This window comes from Aquarana catesbeiana, linkage group LG05 (assembly GCF_042186555.1).
Source record: "Aquarana catesbeiana isolate 2022-GZ linkage group LG05, ASM4218655v1, whole genome shotgun sequence".
NCBI classification, from domain to species: Eukaryota; Metazoa; Chordata; class Amphibia; order Anura; family Ranidae; genus Aquarana; species Aquarana catesbeiana.
Genome location: NC_133328.1, coordinates 122296888 through 122317123, shown reverse-complemented (window position 1 = coordinate 122317123; position 20236 = coordinate 122296888). Strand labels below are relative to the sequence as shown.

Genomic DNA, 20236 nt, shown 5'->3' with positions numbered 1-20236 from the left:
ATAACAAGCTATATAAACCCGATGCCTGTTCAAAGTATACATATATGTTTTGTCTTTTCTCTTCCAGATGGCTCTGAGTGACTGACTCTAAACCTGACCTAATTTGGTCTCTGTTTTGCTGATCGCAGCCTGGGCTCTTTATCGAGCATTCATGTGTATCTGGCTGGCCTTTAGTATATATTTATACTTTTAAGGTGTTTTGGTTTTCATTGTCCAAGTCCAAATTATCACCCCCCTTTCCTTTTCTCCCTCCTGTCTTGTGGAGATTTGTCACCTGCCAATTTTTCAATATATGTGCTTGAGCCAGTGAGTATTTCTTATATTTTATTGTAGTACTTTTTTGTTGGAATATCTTATGTGCCCTGGTTCTCCTAATGATTTATACCAATATATGAATTGTTCTGGTTGGCTCTAGGCTGCAAACATCCAAGCACCCAAAATACTATATAGGGTGACATTTGAGGCTTAAGGGGTGAGATTAGTCTCTCTTTGGACTCCCTTGCAAGGTATTTTTTTCATGTGTGTGCCACGTATGTCCTTCAGATGCGAGGATGATTTATTTTAAATATATGTTTTCATTATATGAAATTTTACTTATATGTTTAATTTTTAGATAGTGAGACCTGTTTTCTTTTTCAATGACTCCTGGGTGTCCTGATGAAGCTAGACAGCGAAACGCGTTGATGCACAGGGGCTCACTACCATGTATATCATGCATACTCATCTTTGTCATGTATTGTGTATCATATACTTTTAGTTCTTTATTCTTTTTTTTTTTTGCTTTTTTGTATCATGTATTGTTATTTTTTTTTTTTTGCTTTTTTGTATCATGTATTGTTAATATTTTTTTTATACTTATCACTGTCCAATGTGCCCCTAAAGTCCGACCTTGGGTTATTTATATACCCAAAAATATATATATTTTTCTCTAACAATCCCTTACACAAGCCCTCTAAAAGAGCAACCCACTGTGGATTGCTTTTCTGTTTAATACTTTTTTATTGTTGTTAAAAAATATGGGTATAACATCAACAAATCTATTTGTTATGGTTAACTCTACTTAAAGCTAGCTACCAAAACTAAAATTGTTTGCATATCGTCAGTGGCGGCCTGTCCAAAGAGGGTTCAAGGGCGCCGCCTCCCCTATCCACGTGTCTGGCCCCTGATTTACATATTGGACCATGGATTCCATGGGGGGGTTTGAAGCACCTGATTAGAGCCAGAGGCTATTATCACACTAAAGTTCCTCCCCGCCAATCAGAAGGCAGGTCTGTGAGACCTGTTTCCCGATTGACCAAAGCGTCAGGTGATCCTATTGGATACCTAGCGCTTTGGCGGAAGAGGAGACACACGGCAGAGGAAGCTGGCTGCCCGCACTCCAGGAGAGGACACCACAGCCCCGCCACACAACGAGCGAGTAAGTGGCAGACCACCCATAGGGGGGTCGGGGGTGCTGTTTCAGTGCTATGCTACTCCACCGGGGGGGTGTTTGTTTTCCGCCCCCAAAAAGAAGAACCCACCAGCCGCCACTGCATATCATCATGTCATGCAGCAACTGTCAACACAAAATTATTCAATTGCAATATGATGCATTGCTATCAAAGCCATCATTCTCCAACCTATTAAAGGAGGGAAGGGGGAAAAAAAGGGAGGGGGAGGTGTCTAATGAGGGAGCCAGCCTAACCATGCTTATAGGTTTATTAAGTAAAGTGTTGATCTATATATATGGCTATAAACTCATATAATGTATTATAATGTATATGTGTCTGTATATATGCATTTGTCTAGTACCCCGGAGTGTCTGACCCAGTAGGTCCAAGAGATATAACTATTCATGAAAAGTTGCCAATGTTTATTACCTCATAAAGGGCAAGAACATAGGGGATTTAAGAGACTGCACCCATGGGCTCCAGCCCTCCCTGAACTTAAAATTGTTTTCGTTGGCTAAAGCTGCCGATTTCCAATATCTGGGTATCAAAGCTCTACCTGCCATCAGTAAAAATTTAAATATTTCCCTTTTCATGGATGTAATAGATCCCGGGATCAGGGATAGAAGGGCAACCTCCGGGGGCTCTGGCCAGATCTTGCCCGTGATCAAGTGACAAAATATGGCAGATCAGTTTGGTTTTATTGCCAAGCAGGACCACCACATGTGTAGATGTGTACCACTAGGCCTAACACATCTCCAACATTGGTCTGGTATGGCCGGGTTGATTTTATTTAATAGGACCGGACAATGATACCATCTGGTTATGATTTTATAGTTTCTTTCTTACGAGTGGAAGGCTAAAGTTGATTTAAATGTACGATAAAGGACTTTATCCCATTAATCAGGAGCCAATTCATGGCCTAATTCTCGCTCCCAGTCCCGGATATAGACAGGTCGGTGGGGGAATGCACGAGATAGGAGAATTCCATACATTTTAGAAAGGGCATGTGTACATTTTTGATCAGAAAGACACACCTTCTTAAACTTGGTCATGTCCCTATAAACCCACTTTTTGCCCAATCCATCATAAAAATGGCTTAGTTGTAAGTATTGAAGTCTCCTCATCCAACGCAAGAGAAAAAGCTAAGCTCACTCAGGGGTTTCAGGCCCTTCAGAGTGAGTGCATGTTGAATAGGAGATGGATGTAGTGGTTACCAACAAAGAAAACCCTTATCTGACCACCCGGGTAAAAACACTGAATTGCCCAGAATCGGGGTAAGAGGTGCGAAGATAGACTATATATAGTGATAGCCTTGTCCCAGATGTATAAGAGTGAGGAGAGTGGGAGTGTCAACTGTGAAAGAGGCGGACGGTCCATTGGATACAAAAGAGAGACAAAGCAGCGCCAACCTGAGTGCAGTATTAAAACACACACATTTTAATTTCAGTAGAAATGCACTCACTCTTAGTTCGGTGAAAAACAAAGGAGCACGCATACCCCGAATGCGTGCACGCCATTAGCGTCATCACTCCGCGACCCGGGACCCAATTGGTCGGACGATCCCTGCTGCGCCTCATCGACCCTAGCCTGGGAAACTGGAATCCACCGGCGCCACCAGACGGGACCACACAGCATAAGAGGATCGCCCCCTTTGGAGCCCTGCTGCCCACTTCACGGCCCACCCGGACTTATTTTTTTGATGTGCCTGTTTTTCACCGAACTCAGAGTGAGTGCATTTCTACTGAAATTAAAATGTGTGTGTTTTAATACTGCACTCAGGTTGGCGCTGCTTTGACTCTCTTTTGTATCTCTCTCCAAAGATGTTTTCTGCCCTTCAGCATGCTGCTTCCTGTGTCATCCCAGTACATTTCCCCCTGAGGTTACATACCCAGGTCATGGACTCAGTCCCCCCCCCCCACCTCATATACCCACACCAGGAACTTTACCTTTTGGACAACTGTACATTTACCTACTGCTGTTACCTTCAACAGTATACTGCTCCTGGACTGTTTTATCTTTCCCATCCATTTTACATATAGCCTGTGCATACAGCTGTTATTCCTTAGCGCAACAAAAAATAGTTTTTTCTTTTGACGGTCCATTGGAAGCAGCCGTGGAAGAAAAATCAGTGGTACTGGTGATAAGTCAGACTCAAGAATGACCCACCGCTTTAAAGGACCATGGGTTAACCAACGATCTAGACCAAATGAAATTGAGTAGTATAGAGCGTGCCAGTCAAAAGAATAAGCGTGGGATTCCGAATTGGAATTGTTTGAAAGATGTAAAGAAATCTAGGGAGGATATCCATCTTGAAGATAGTCTTCCATCTAGTCAGGAATGACACATAGATGACCATGTCTAAAAGCGCTGCTCCATGGTATACAGGAACGGACAATAATTTAACGGTTTTTGAAGTTGCGACCGTATTTGGACTCCTAGATATTTGATAGAGTGTTGCACCCACTGAAATGGGAATTTATCTGGGATAGAGTCTTGAGTGCCTGCAGGTAGTGATATAGCTAAGCAATATGCTTTAGCAGCATTAATTTAAAAATTACTTAAAGCGGAGTTCCACCCAAAAGTGGAACTCCCGCTTATACGCTTCCTCCCATTCAGGGGGGAGGGGGGGAACGGGGACCTATTTTTGAGAGGTCCCCTTCCCCATTTCTGGAGACGGGGCCACAGCCCAATCTCCCGGAAGTTCGGCCCCCGTCCTCCTTCCCCTGACGCTGGGCCATTTAGAAAGCGCAGAGCGCTTCGCCCATGCGCAGTAGGGAACCAGCAGTGAAGCCAAAAGGCTTCACTGCTGTGTTCCCTTAGCAGGAATGGCAACGGCAGCACCCGGGAGTCGATCCGAAGATCGGCTAGGGTGCCAATATCAAAGGCTTCCTGGACACGGGTAGGTCTCCTAATATTAAAAGTCAGCAGCTACAATATTTGTAGCTGAAGACTTTTCATTTTTGGCTTTTTTCAGGCTTGACCTCCTCTTTAAGATGCCAAATAATTCCAATTCCTTTAATAGAGAAGGGAAGGCTACTAGCGGATTGGTAATATGAAGCAGAAGACCAACCGAAAACAAGCTGATCTTATATTGCTTGCCAGCGATGTTCACGCCCTGTATTGAATTGTTAGAACGCAGAGCTACCACCAAGTGTTCCATTGCTAGTTTATACAAAAGCGGTGAAAGAGGACATCCTTGACAGGTCCCATTAGATATATGAAACGGATCCAAGAGTACACCATTTACCCTAATCCTAGCTGTAGGGCAGGAATAGAGAGCCATTATTTTATGTATAAAATTCTGGGATAAACCAATTTGCTCCAATGTTGCTTTCAAAAATGCCCATTCTAGACGATCAAATGCTTTTTTCGCGTCAAGTGAGAGAAGGCAGAGAGGAATCTTTCATGATTGACAATGAGAGATAAGCGATATTATTTTAATAGTATTATCTCGTGCTTCGCAAGTAGGGACAAAACCAACCTGATCAAGACTGATAATAGATGGAATAACTGACTGAAAGTCTATCTGCCAATAATTTAACATTAATTTTAAGATCAACATTAATGAAAGAAATTGGGCGGTAACTTAAGCATTCGGCTGGGTCTTTTCGATCTAAGCCTAAAGCCTCGTACACATGATCAGACTTTCCGATAACAAAACTGTGGAATTTTGTTGGAAGGGTGTTGGCTCCAACTTGTCTTGCATACACACGGTCACACAAATGTTGACCAACAATTACAAACGTAGTGACTACAAGATGTACGACGAGCCGAGGAAGCCCAATAGTCATGCGCCACCCGTTGGGCTCCTTTTGCTAATCTCGTGTTTATCTCCTGTTAGTAGAAGTTTGTTGAGTGACGATTCGCGCTTTTCAGCCTCGTGCTTTGCAGTTCGTTTCTGCTTTTCAGGTTGTGCTTGTCGGTTCATATTTGTTTTTCAGTGCGTGCTTGTCAGGTCGTTTCTGTTTTTTAGTGCGTTCTATTTATAGTTCGCTTCTGATTTTCAGTGCGTGCTTGTCCGGTCATTTCTGATTTTCAGGTCATGCTTGTCAGTTCTTTTCTGATTTTCAGTGCGTTCTATCAGTTCGTTCTGAGCAGCCGTTCATTTACTAGCATTCTCACCGGAGAGATCGTGCTGTTGTTGGGCTTGGAGTTATTGCTTTGGCCCAAGTCCAGTCCATGAACAGGGGGAGGAGGAGTTCTTGGACCAAGAATTGGTTGCTTAATTGACTCGTCGCCACCTTGCGGTGCAACCCCTTCCTCTCACCCACTTTAGTTTGGAGGAAGGGGTTGAACCCACAAAACGCATACATTGATATCCCATGATGGGAGATAGCACATGTTGACACACTGTGTGCATCTTCAAAATTTGGCTTTGCAATTCATTTAAAACTGTAAAAACACGTACAACATAACGAAAACTTTAAATTTTTTTTTTTGTTTAGATTTTGCCTAAAATATCTATGATGTTGCTCAGTCTTTTTTGAACATCATGGATGTTTTGTTTCATCTTTTCCAAATCACGATTACAAACCATGATCTCACTGATCAGGATTTGTGCACTTGCACTGCTGAAGTGAGTTTCTTCTTCCACAACATCCACATCACCTAAAAATAAAAAAACACACCATGTATTATAATTATGCAGGCATCCATCTATTACCTGAAGCTGTGGTCTCAGACACTGACCTGTTGTCGACACCATTTCTACCACATCACCCAGCACTTCCTGAATATCTGCATCCACATCTTCAGGGTGTGTGGTGAGTTGCCTTTCTTCATTCGGTGTGGAGTTACTGGTGTCCTCAGATGTCCCTTTTCTTTTCTCCCCTATGTGAATACAAAAAAGGTATACTTAGCAGACAGATATGTTAGGCTAGAAATAGTAATATGAAACATTGCTTGGAAGTGTCTTCCAATTGTCTGTTTTGGCAGAGTTCCAAGCTGAATACCTGATTTGTTTCCCTTTCAAAAGCTGGAATACTTCCCTGTTTTGTGCAAGTTTCACACATGGAGAGACCCCTAGTATCCACTGGAGCACCTGTGTGGGACACCATAACAAGGGTGTTATGGTGTCCCACACTAGTGCTCCTGCGTCCATATGTGTAAACAGCTGCTGAGTGTCCTCTCCTGACACTGAATAAAGTTGTCTTTCATTATAGTTTCAAACACATCTAGATAACAATGTAATAATCTTATTTTAATCAAAATAGGCCTGAACAAATGTAGTTAACCTGCATCTGCCAAAAACGACGTATTAGTGGTCGCATGAACAATGTTTAATACAAACGATTCCTGTGTCCACGAACCTCAAACTTGGCATTTTGCGGCCCATGATTCCCATAATAGTCTGTCCTCTTTAACCACTTGCCGACCGCCTAACGCAGATATACTGCGGCAGAATGGCACGGGCAGGCAAAATCACGTACCTGGTACCTGGTACCCCCTGTCAGAGGAGTTCTCCGAATAGATTGGCTATTGGGCGCTCCAGTGTGCGCCGGTCCACGCCGCTGTGCGAGGCGTGCACAGCGCTTGGCGCCAGCCGCCCTATTTAGTCTGCTGGAATCTTCTGCTCGGTGCTGTCCGATCTGCAGCTCCCAGTTCCTGAGTTCCTGTTTGCTTCCTGTTTGCCTGTTTGATCGCCTAAGTGACCCCGGCCTGCCTTTGGACTCCTCTTGTTATCCGCCTGCACCTGACCACGCTTCTGAAACAATGGACTTCTTTGTCACCAATAATAAATTACTATGCGAAACCATGGCTAAAACCCAAGAATATAATAAAAGGATGTTCGATAGGAAGAAGCGTGGAGAACTCATTCTGGAACCTGGCAACCAGGTTTGGTTGTCCACCCTCAACTTAAAGTTGGCCTGTCCCACAAAGAAGTTGGGTCCCAAATTCATGGGTCCCTTTCCAATCAAAAGGAAAATTAATGATGTGACCTATGAACTGGATCTACCCAATACATTAAAAGTTCACCCAGTCTTCCACGTATCCTTGCTGAAACCTGCTATTCCCAATTCCTTTTCGGGTCGTAATGCCGGCCCACCTGAACCTGTAATTGTGGACAACGAGACAGAGTTTGAGGTGGAAGCAATCCTGGACTGCAGGAAGAGACATGATCAAGTCCAATATTTGATCAAATGGAGGGGGTATGGACCAGAAGATAACTCCTGGGAACCAGAAGGCAATCTGCACGCTAAGGAACTTTTAGGAGACTTCTGTAATGCTCTCGCTGATAGACTGTCCCAGATGAGAGTTTGCTTCCTGTTTGCCTGTTTGATCGCCTAAGTGACCCCGGCCTGCCTTTGGACTCCTCTTGTTATCCGCCTGCACCTGACCACGGCTTTCCTTGACTACGACTCTGCCTACTCCTTTGTACCACGCTGCCCGCCTGCTGCCAACCCTGCCTGTGACCCGGACTTTGAGCCTGCCTGCTCCTCTGTACCTCGCTTACCGTTTGTTGCCAACTCTGCCTGTGACTGGACCAGCCCACTTTGCTCCTGCTCTGCACCAGCTGCCTAGACCCTTACTTTCTAGGACTTCCAGACCATACGCATCAGGATCCTGGGCCTTACCTCTGCAAGTCACCTGCCAGGCTCTCTTACCACTCTGCGCTCCTGTACCTTCTGTTTACACTACGAGGGCCCAGGAACCAGATTCGTACGGGAGGCCTCCCCTGCTATACCGGGTTCGTCAGTCAGGTACGTGTAAGCCTGACAGTATCGGACAGCCATGTCCGAGCCCGAGCAGGGATCCCCTCCCATGGAGGAGCTATGCAGACACCTGGCAGGTCTCACTCAAGCTGTAAAGAGCCTTCAGGAAGGCTACACTAGGCTGGAAGAAAGAGTCCAGGTGCTCTCCTCACCTGCTAACCCTCTAGCTGCTTCTGCTACTGGACTTTCATCTCCTCCCTCCGTGGTCATGCTTCCACCTGATCCAAGGGAGATCGCTTCTCCACTTTTTCCAATTATTTTGGGAATGCTGTGGCTACAAGCCCATAACCCTAGTATTGATTGGGTGTCCAGGGAAATTAAGTTCTGCTCCCACTATTATCAGCAATACTGTTTGCCCAGCACTCCTACTGATTCTTCTCAACTCGTGTCTGGACGTAGACACCGAATCGCAGCAAGGATTCCCACTCCGTATCGGGATTTTCTTGATGTCTTCAGTAAAAAGGGGGCGGAAACCCTTCCTCCTCACAGACCTTACGATTGCCCGATAGAACTTTTGCCTGGGTCTGAAGTTCCTTTTGGACGAATTTTCCCGTTAACAGAGCAGGAGCTGGGTACTCTCAAGACCTATATTGATGAGAACTTAAGGCGAGGATTCATCCGTCCTTCAACGTCACCGGCCGTGTGGCCGTTGTGGAAAAGAAGGACCACTCCCTTCGGCCTTGTATCGACTATAGAGAGTTAAACAAAATTACTATCAAGAATCGCTATCCCTTACCTCTGGTACCTGAACTCTTCCAAAGACTGGGTTCAGCAACAATTTTCACTAAACTCGATCTCCGTGGGGCCTATAACCTAATCCGCATCAGAGAGGGAGATGAATGGAAAACTGCCTTCCGTACCCGGTTCGAGCACTTTGAATATCTTGTTATGCCCTTTGTTCTGTGCAACGCACCTGCAAAGTTTCAGCACTTCATTAATGATATTTTCCATGACTTCCTGGACTTATACGTTATAGTATATCTAGATGATATTTCGATCTTCTCCTCCTCAGTCATCGAACATCGCAGGCATGTCCGAAATGTACTAACCCAGCTCAGGCAGCATGAACTTTATGCCAAATTAGAAAAGTGCGAATTTGAACGCCAATGCATCCAGTTCCTCGGCCTAATCATTTCTAGTGACGGCATTAAAATGGATCCGCAAAAAGTGGCAGCTATCCTCGACTGGCCTGCTCCCTCCGATAAAAAAGGGGTCCAACGCTTTATTGGCTTCGCCAACTTTTATCGCAAATTTATTAAAGGCTTCTCTGCAATTATTACACCAATTACCGAAATAACCAAGCAAGGGAACCGTTTCTGTTGGTCTACCGAGGCGCAATCTGCCTTTGACAAACTTAAAAAGTTGTTCGTCTCCGCCTCCATCCTGAAGCATCCAAACCCTGCCTTACCTTTCGTCCTTGAAGTGGACGCTTCCAAGGTTGCAGTGGGGGCAGTACTCTCTCAGCGGCAAGGTGCCAAGTCTCTGCTTTATCCAGTGGCTTTTTTTTCTCTGAAACTCTCCACTGCGGAAAGGAACTACGACGTTGGAGACAGAGAGCTTCTAGCTATTAAGGCCGCATTGGAAGAGTGGCGTTATCTCCTAGGGGGTGCTGCACATCCCATTTTGGTCTATACCGACCATAAGAACCTTGAATACTTGAGAACAGCCAAGAGACTGAGACCTCGGCAGGCAAGGTGGGCTCTGTTCTTCTCTAGGTTCCAGTTTCACATCACGTACAAACCTGGCTCCAAGAACACTAAGTCGGACGCATTATCCCGCATGTTCCAGGAGTCCGAGGAACCTTTACCTTCTGACACCATCCTTCCTGCTGGAAATTTTCTGTTGCTACAGGGGGATATCATATCCCAAATTAAACAGGCCTCCAGGAATCTGTCTCCACCTATGGAAGTCGATGTAAGCTTGCAAAATGGGTTGTTCCAGTACAAAGACAAGATCTTGGTCCCAGAGAGTCTAATGCCCCGTACACACGGTCGGACTTTGTTCGGACATTCCGACAACAAAATCCTAGGATTTTTTCCGACGGATGTTGGCTCAAACTTGTTTTGCCTACACACGGTCGCACAAAGTTGTCGGAATTTCCGATCGACAACCACGCGGTGACGTACACCACGTACGACGAGACTAGAAAAGGCCGGTTCAGAACCAAGCGCGGCACCCTTTGGGCTCCTTTTGCTAATCTCTTGTTAGTAAAAGTTTGGTGAGAGACGATTCGCGCTTTTTCAGACTCGTGGCTTTCAGATCGTTTTCTGCCGTTCAGTTTGTGCTTGTGGGTTTGTATCTGCTCTTCAGTGCGTGCAGTCAGTTCGTATCGGAGTTTTCTGTGCGATCTTGCCCGCTCGTTGCTGTTTTTCAGGTCGCTCTTCACAGGCCTTGCTGTTCTTCAGTGCGTTCTGTTACTTCGTTCTGAGCAGCCGACCGTTTTCTAGCCATGTTTCGTATGCGTACTCCTCGTACAGTTCGTGCTGTGCGGGGGCTTGGTGTTGGGGTCCTGACCTTGACACAAGTCCAGTCCATGAACAGGGTGGGGAGGAGTTCATGGACCAAGAATTGGTTGCTTCAGCGTCACCAGTTCTGTCATATGCCTTTGCTCCGTGAGATCCGTGAGAATAATCCTGATGATTTCAGGAACTTTCTCAGGATGACGGACCCCGTGTTTCACCGTTTGTTGGCTTTGCTGACCCCTTATATTAGCAGGCAGGATACCTGCATGAGGCAAGCCATCACTCCGGAGCAGAGGTTGGTTGCTACCTTGCGGTATTTGGCCACAGGGAGAAGCCTGCAGGACCTCAAGTTCTCGACAGGCATCTCCCCCCAGGCTCTTCTTTGTGGACATTTACTGCTTGTGTTTGTTTTAGCTGACCCTGACAGAAATGTGTGGAGTGCAGAAAATGTCGTGATTGTGTAACCTTATACAAAGCACTGTTGGCTGTTATTTACTAAATGCAAAGACACTTTTCACTACAAGTGCACTTGCAACTGCACTGAAACTGCACTTGTAGTGCAAAGTGGATTTGCCCTTAGGAAATAACCCCCATTTTCTCATAAAACAACAGTTACATCACCCCAAAAGTGTTGTAGCTTGAGACAATAATCCACACATTCTTGATGAACAATCTTTTTAATACCAGCACAATCACATGTGCATTTACCAAAGGTTTTTCTGACAAACCAACATGTTTGTTGTATACCAATTTTTGTGGTGTCATTATCCAAAATCAAAATGTCCATTTTATAGAAAACAGGCCTGTGTAAAACCCACAAGAAAGACACAAATCTTGATCTTACAAAGTTCACATTTGGTAGAACTGGAAGGCAATATCAGACATGAGTATTTAGGAACTGTGTTTGATATAGCGTTCAGATGGGGGGAAATCACCCCTGGAAAAGCCAAATTTGGAAGATGCACACAAATTTCACAATGTCAACATGTGCTATCTGCCATCACGGGGGATCAAGGGACGTGTTTTGGGGGAGAAAGCCCTTCCTCACCGCTACTTTATTATTGAGGAAGGGGTTGCACCCCCAAAACGCGTGCATTGATCTCCCGTGATGGCAGATAGCACATGTTGACACACTGTGTGCATCCTCCAAATTTGGCTTTGGGAAAAATCACAAAAACATTTTGCACATTGTAGCACACAAAAGAAGAAAGTGATTGGGAGGGGTTTTAAACTCGCCCCAAAACATCAATGATGTTTTTATATTTTGGAATAACATCATTGATGTTTTGCTTGATGTTTTCCAATTGTAAATTACACCCCATGGTCTCCCCGATCAGGATCTGGGCACTTTCGGATGTGAAAGGATCTTCATCCACAACCTCACGATCACCTAAAAAGAGAGGAACCCCAAAATAAATTAGGTTTCAAAAAAATGCCGCAATCCATCTCTTATCTGAGCCTGTGGTCGCAGACACTCACCTGTTGTGGTAACTACTTCCACCACGTCTTCATCCTCCTGCTCATCTTGTGTTGGGGGGATTTCCCCTTCTTCCAGAGGGGGGGGGACTCTGGTCTCCTCGGATGAGGGGTGTCCTCCGAGTCTTTTCTCCCCTATGTAAAACAAAAATGGTATAATTAGCACACAGATATTTAATGGCAGAACTAGAAAGATGAAACATTGCTTGGAAGTGGGGTACAATTGTCTATTTTAGCCGAGTTCCAAGATGTAGCTTTTTTAGTGCCCTTTGTCAAGCTGCAATACTTTACCTGTTTGGTAAAAGCTTCACAGATGTAGCCCCCCCTATAGTATACACTGGAGCACCTGTGTGGCCCCCCTAATAAAAATGGTGTTCTTGTGTCCCACACTATAGTGCTCCAGTGTCCAGATGTGAAAACAGCTGCTCAGTGTCCTCTCCTTACACACAATCTAGTTTGCATTTCATTATAGTAACAAAGCCATCTACACAACCCAATTCTTTGAAGACAAGTATAGGGCGTCAAAATGGTGGCCAAATGCATATGGCCTAAACAATGGTATTTTATCGTCCGAAATAACAATGTGTGATCCGAACGAATAATGTGCCCATGAACATGAAAGTTGCCATTTTAAACTGTACAACAGTTCCTAAAAGCACATGGAGCAGCACGAACGTAATAAACATAAAGAATAGGAACACAGCACAACTACTTACTTTTTTGCAGCACTCTCCAGATCTTTCTGTACTGCTCATGTTCTCGTAATTTCAGGTCCGACCACCGCTTCCTGAGCTGATCTCTCGATCGTCGTACCCCGAATTTCCGGTGCAGACTCCTGACCACTTTCGCCATGATCTTGGCCTTTCGGACAGTGGGGTTGGGGTAAGGCCCATACTTTCCATCATAGTCGGCCTTCTTCAGGATGTCCACCATCTCCCCAAAGGACATATTTGAGTCCTTTAATCTATTTCTGGATCGGGACGTTTCAGGCTCCAGCCTTTCCTCCTCCTCCTCCTCCTCGTTGCTACAATTAGCATGATCCTGCTGTCTATCCGCCATGTGCTCTTCCCCCACTGCGCCGAACGAAAAGGGGCGGGGAATAGAATAGAAAGAACGTCAGGGGCGGGCGGAGTTATACGCATGCGCAGTGTGTATAAATCGTAATGCGCGCGTCTTACGTACGATCTGTGAGCGGAGGAAGGAGCATCGGAGACGCCGATCGTGCTAACGAAGGTAGGATCTAAACTTGGGCCTATACTGCTTCGAAATGGAAGCCTATATTGTAACAAGATTAGGGGAGTTTGGCCTGACATTAGGCTTTGTCTTGTGTTGTGTCTTACAGAGAAAATGGATGGGTTCAACGACCACAATTTCCTGCCCCTGTTCATAGACAAGTACAGGGAGCTGCCCTGTCTGTGGCAAGTGAGACACCCCCACTATAATCACAAACAGAAGAGGCAGGCAGCGCTGGAGAAACTGCTGGAGTTGGTGAAGCCGGTGGTCCCCACAGCAACCATCCCTTATTTGAAAGCTAAAATTGGTGGCCTGAGGAGCACTTATCTTAGGGAGCGCAAGAAGGTCACAGATTCCCAGAGATCCGGAGCTGCAGCAGATGACATTTATGTCCCCAGGCTGTGGTACTATGAGAGACTGCGATTTCTGTCAGACCACACTGGAGTCAGGGAATCCCTCTCTACTCTTCCTTCCACTCTTCCTTCCATCCCAGCTGAGGCTTCCGATGTCCAACCTGGGCCTTCCAGCCAGGAAGAAGTGGAGGAACCCAGCTGGAGCCAGGTATAGCATTGTTCTACAGATTTCTGGTCAATAAATAAATGATGTTTATTAGATGTTATTATTGATCACTAATTGCTGATTAAAAAAAGTGCTTTACATATCAATAGACAGTAGTGGGCACCCAAAATTGGGAAAAGAATGAAAACTGCTGGGCTCAGAAGGATAGTCTGTTATATTTGTTAACATTCAATTTGCAGCAGTCAGGAGGTGAAAATTGTGTGTGATTGATGAATAAAAAACTAAAACTATGTCCCTTTTTCATACACAGGAAGACCTCAGCCAGGAGGAGGCTGTGGAATGTGGCAGTCAGGAGGAGGCGGGGATTAGTGTCAGCCAGGAGGAGGCGGGGATTAGTGGCAGCCAGGAGGAGGCGGGGCTAAGTGTCAGCCAAGAGAAGCCTGGGACAAGTCGCAGCCTGACTGAGTCTCAGGTCCCTCCCCTCCGCCTGCCATATAAACGAGCCAGGAAGGCCACTCCGAGTCCCGTGCAGGATTCAGCATACAGGCTGATCCAGGAGGCTTCGGCGTCCCTCAGAGCCTTCCCCAGTCCTGAAGAGGCCTTTGCCTGCATGGCTGCCACCAAATTGCAGGGCATGCAGGAGGGTCAACGCAAGATCTCTGAGGACCTGATTTATAAAGTCCTACGTAAGGGGGAGAGTGGGGAACTGACACACAAGACGGATGTCATTGAGATCAACGATCCTCCTCCTCCTCCTGCTGCCACAACTCCACCACCACAGCCAAAGCCTGTAAGGAAGCGTGGAAGGAAGACCAAAGAGTGATTGCCCTGGGTTCAGTCTGGTCTGACAAAAGCTGCAGTCTCTCGTATGACCACAGCCTGGGGACACAGATGTCATCTGCTGCTTTCCGGATCTCTGGGACTTCTGGACCAGACTGCCCTCCCTTAGATATGGACTCCTCAGGCCACCAATTTTGCTTTTAAATAATTGATGTCTGCCCCGGGGGTCCAAGGCTTCGCCCACTTCTGCAGTTTCTCCAGCGTTGCCTCCCTCTTTGTTTAGTTGTGAGCCCTTACTAACATTTTTTTGGGTAAATTCTACTCTCCTGTGTGTGTTTTCATCCAAAAAGGACAGTTTGTTGGTGACGATTCAGGTACATTTCTAAAGTACAATGTGAAATTAACAAGGGACAACAACACCAAACAATCTCCTACAGATTAAATAGAACAACATATCAATGGTGTTGTGGGAACTTGTCACAAAAAACACACAAACATTTTCGGGAATACAAATCAAAATCACCAAAAAAAAATAAATAAATAAAAAAGAGAAACACAAAAAAGGAATCTACATTAAAGTCCAAAAAAAAAAAAAAATTTTGTTGTCAGATGTGAGAAATCAAAATATATTGAGGGAATCCCGATAAATAGTAACGAAATAAGTTTGTGAGAAGTGTGTGTAAATATGAGCAGCAAAACTACTTAATTCTTGTCACATTATAAAGAAGAAGAGAGTGCGCTGTATTAAACCATTTTGAACATTGCAGAGTGACGAAAGTGCTGTATCCATTCCGAACGCTACGTTTACCAGAACGAGCTGTCCCGTGTCGGAATTTCTTCTGAGCATGCGTGGCACTTTGTGCGTCGGAACAGGCCACACACGGTCGGAATTGACGCGATCGGATTTTGTTGTCGGAAAATTTTATCTCCTGCTGTCCAACTTTGTGTGTCGGAAAATCCGATGGAAAATGTCCGATGGCGCCCACGCACGGTCGGAATTTCCGACAACACGCTCCGATCGGACATTGTCCATCGGAAAATCCGACCGTGTGTACGGGGCATAAGAGTGGCAGTACTGGAACTTTGCCATGATCATAAGTTAGCGGGGCATTTTGGCGTACTGAAGACGACAGAGCTGGTGCAACGTACATTTTGGTGGCCCCAACTGGTAAAGGATTGTAAAAGTTATGTGGAGTCCTGCACCACCTGTGCTCGGAGCAAGAATAGTCGGACAAAGGCTTGGGGTCTACTAAAACCTCTACCCGTTCCAGAAAGACCCTGGAAAATGATTGCGATGGACTTCATTGTAGAACTCCCCCTGGCAGAGGGTTTTTCCACCATTTTTCTCATTGTAGATAGACTGTCTAAGATGGCTCATTTTTTGCCCATGAAAGGTACACCTTCTGCCGTGGAAACTGCAAACATTTTTGTCAGAGAAATCGTAAGATTACATGGAGTACCATCAAGTATAGTCTCCGATAGAGGTGTGCAGTTCACTTCCAGGTTCTGGAAGGCTCTCTGTGGGTCATTTGAAATTGAGTTGGCATTCTCATCTGCCTATCACCCCCAGACAAACGGGCAGACAGAGAGAACTAACCAAACCCTGGAGCAATACCGCCGATGCTTTTCCACCTTCTCACAGAACAATTGGGTCTCTCTTCTGCCTATTGCTGAGTTCGCATACAACAACTCTGTGCACTCAGCTATTAAACAAACACCATTCTTCGCCAATTATGGCTTTCACCCGTCATTCCTGCCTGAAACCTTACCTGAGTGCTCCTTTCCTGCAGCTTCTGAAACAATGGACTTCTTTGTCACCAATAATAAATTACTATGCGAAACCATGGCTAAAACCCAAGAATATAATAAAAGGATGTTTGATAGGAAGAAGCGTGGAGAACTCATTCTGGAACCTGGCAACCAGGTTTGGTTGTCCACCCTCAACTTAAAGTTGGCCTGTCCCTCAAAGAAGTTGGGTCCCAAATTCATGGGTCCCTTTCCAATCAAAAGGAAAATTAATGATGTGACCTATGAACTGGATCTACTCAATACATTAAAAGTTCACCCAGTCTTCCACGTATCCTTGCTGAAACCTGCTATTCCCAATTCCTTTTCGGGTCGTAATGCCGGCCCACCTGAACCTGTAATAGTGGACAACGAGACAGAGTTTGAGGTGGAAGCAATCCTGGACTGCAGGAAGAGACATGATCAAGTCCAATATTTGATCAAATGGAGGGGGTATGGACCAGAAGATAACTCCTGGGAACCAGAAGGCAATCTGCACGCTAAGGAACTTTTAGGAGACTTCTGGAATGCTCTCGCTGATAGACTGTCCCAGATGAGAGTTTGCTTCCTGTTTGCCTGTTTGATCGCCTAAGTGACCCCGGCCTGCCTTTGGACTCCTCTTGTTATCCGCCTGCACCTGACCACGGCTTTCCTTGACTACGACTCTGCCTACTCCTTTGTACCACGCTGCCTGCCTGCTGCCAACCCTGCCCGTGACCCGGACTTTGAGCCTGCCTGTTCCTCTGTACCTCGCTTACCGTTTGTTGCCAATTCTGCCTGTGACCGGACCAGCCCACTTTGCTCCTGCTCTGCACCAGCTGCCTAGACCCTTACTTTCTAGGACTTCCAGACCATACGCATCAGGATCCTGGGCCTTACCTCTGCAAGTCACCTGCCAGGCTCTCTAACCACTCTGCGCTCCTGTGCCTTCTGTTTACACTACCAGGGGCTGGGAACCAGATACGTACGGGAGGCCTCCCCTGCTATACCGGGTTCGTCAGGTACGTGTAAGCCTGACACCCCCCTGGTGCCCGAGGCTGTCGGCTTCTGACTGGGATTGTTCAGAGATGAGGGGGAGGCCATCCATTCGTGGCCCCCCCTCGCGATCGCTCCCAGCCAATGAGATTCTTCCCCTGCCTCTGTATAGTACACAGAGGCAGAGGAAGTGATGTCATCTCTCCTCGGCTCGGTATTTTCCGTTCCGGCACCAAGGAGAGGAGACATCCGAGTGATGGTTAAACACACACACAGTAGACCAAGCAGTTTTTTTTTTTTCTGATTACTGTATTGGTGTCAGTTTGTGACAGTTAGTGTGGTATGGCAGTTAGTGTTAGCCCCCTTTAGGTCTAGGGTACCCCCCTAACCCCCCCCTAATAAAGTTTTAACCCCTTGATCATCCCCCGTCGCCAGTGTCGCTAAGCGATCATTTTTCTGATCGCTGTGTTAGTGTCACTGGTGATGCTAGTTAGGGGGGTAAATATATAGGTTCGCCGTCAGTGTTTTATAGCGTCAGGGACCCCCATATACTACCTAATAAATGTTTTAACCCCTTGATTGCCCCCTAGTTAACCCTTTCACCACTGATCACCGTATAACTGTTACGGGTGACGCTGGTTAGTTAGTTTATTTTATTATAGTGTCAGGGCACCCGTCGTTTATTACCGAATAAAGGTTTAGCCCCCTGATCGCCCGGCGGTGATATGCGTTGCCCCAGGCAGCGTCAGATTAGCGCCAGTACCGCTAACACCCACGCACGCACCATACACCTCCCTTAGTGGTATAGTATCTGAACGGATCAATATCTGATCCGATCAGAACTATACATTTCCCCAGCAGTTTAGGAATCCGAAAAACGCAGTGTTAGCGGGATCAGCCCAGATACCTGCTAGCACCTGCGTTTTGCCCCTCCGCACGGCCCAGCCCACCCAAGTGCAGTATCGATCGATCACTGTCACTTACAAAACACTAAGGCTCTGTTTCCACTACTGCGACTTGTTTTGCGACTTGACACATGTCAAGTCGCATGACAAGTCAAAACCCATGTATTTCAATGGTCCCCGTTCTAATTAGTGCGACTCAAGTCGCAGCGTTTTCAAAAAAGGTTCTTGCACCACTTTGTTCCGTCTTCGGTGCGACTTGTTCTCCATAGAAAGGTATTAAGTCGCAATGCAGTCTGACACCGAGACTTTGTTTACGACTTCCACGGAAGTCTACGGAAGCACATGATCTCTGCTCCTCCCAAATACATCACTTCCTATATTGATGTACGTGAGTGTGGAAGACAGGAAGGGGAAGTAACTAAGCAGGATAAGGAATTACATCACTCTGGCTAAATCGCAGAACATCAAAGTCGTTTTTAAAGTCGCATCAAATCGCAACATAAATCGCATTGTAAAGTTGCAGTGTAAATCGCGCAACTTTGGGGACGCACTAGTGGAAACATAGCCTAAACGCATAACTGCAGCATTCGCAGAGTCAGGCCTGATCCCTGCGATCGCTAACAGTTTTTTTGGTAGCATTTTGGTGAACTGGCAAGCACCAGCCCCAGGCAGCGTCAGGTTAGTGCCAGTAGCGCTAACACCCACGCACGCACCGTACACCTCCCTTAGTGGTATAGTATCTGAACGGATCAATATCTGATCCGATCAGATCTATACTAGCGTCCCCAGCAGTTTAGGGTTCCCAAAAACGCATTGTTAGCACGATCAGCCCAGATACCTGCTAGTACCTGCGTTTTGTCCCTCTGCCAGGCCCAGCCCACTCAAGTGCAGTATCGATCGATCACTGTCACTTACAAAACACTAAATGCATAACTGCAGCGTTCGCAGAGTCAGGCCTGATCCCTGTGATCACTAACAGTTTTTTTGGTAGCGTTTTGGTGAAAGCACCAGCGGCCTAGTACACCCCAGTCGTAGTCAAACCAGCACTGCAGTAACACTTGGTGACGTGGCGAGTCCCATAAGTGCAGTTCAAGCTGGTGAGGTGGCAAGCACAAGTAGTGTCCCGCTGCCACCAAGAAGAAGACAAACAGGCCCGTCGTGCCCATAATGCCCTTCCTGCTGCATTCGCCAATCCTAATTGGGAACCCACCACTTCTGCAGCACCCGTACTTCCCCCATTCACATCCCCAACCAGATGCAGTCGGCTGCATGAGAGGCATTTTCTTTATGTCCTCCCGAGTACCCCTACCCAACGAACCCCCCCAAAAAAGATGTCGTGTCTACAGCAAGCGCTGATATAGGCGTGACACCCCCTATTATTGTCCCTCCTGTCCTGACAATCCTGGTCTTTGCATTGGTGAATGTTTTGAACGCTACCATTCACTAGTTGAGTATTAGCGTAGGGTACAGCATTGCACAAACTAGGCACACTTTCACAGGGTCTCCCAAGATGCCATCGCATTTTGAGAGACCCGAACCTGGAACCGGTTACAGTTATAAAAGTTACAGTTACAAAAAAAGTGTAAAAAAAAAAAGAAAAAAAAAACACACAAAAAAAAAAAAATAGTTGTCGTTTTATTGTTCTCTCTCTCTCTATTCTCTCTCTATTGTTCTGCTCTTTTTTACTGTATTTTATTCTGCAATGTTTTATTGTTATTATATTTTATCATGTTTGCTTTTCAGGTATGCAATTTTATATACTTTACTGTTTACTGTGCTTTATTGTTAACCATTTTTTTGTCTTCAGGTACGCAATTCACGACTTTGAGTGGTTATACCAGAATGATACCTGCAGGTTTAGGTATCATCTTGGTATCATTCTTTTCAGCCAGCGGTCGGCTTTCATGTAAAAGCAATCCTAGCGGCTAATTAGCCTCTAGACTGCTTTTACAGGCAGT

General features: G+C 45.9%; 1 long non-coding RNA gene across 1 annotated transcript in view; it reads left to right on the top strand.

The window, feature by feature from the left end:
- The window catches only part of LOC141144440 (uncharacterized), a 73680-nt gene that overhangs the window by 263 nt on the left and 53181 nt on the right, over positions 1-20236 (top strand). Inside the window, exon 2 of the long non-coding RNA XR_012244407.1 lies at positions 68-306. This is a non-coding gene — a long non-coding RNA (uncharacterized lncRNA). The remainder of the gene's footprint in view (positions 1-67; positions 307-20236) is intronic.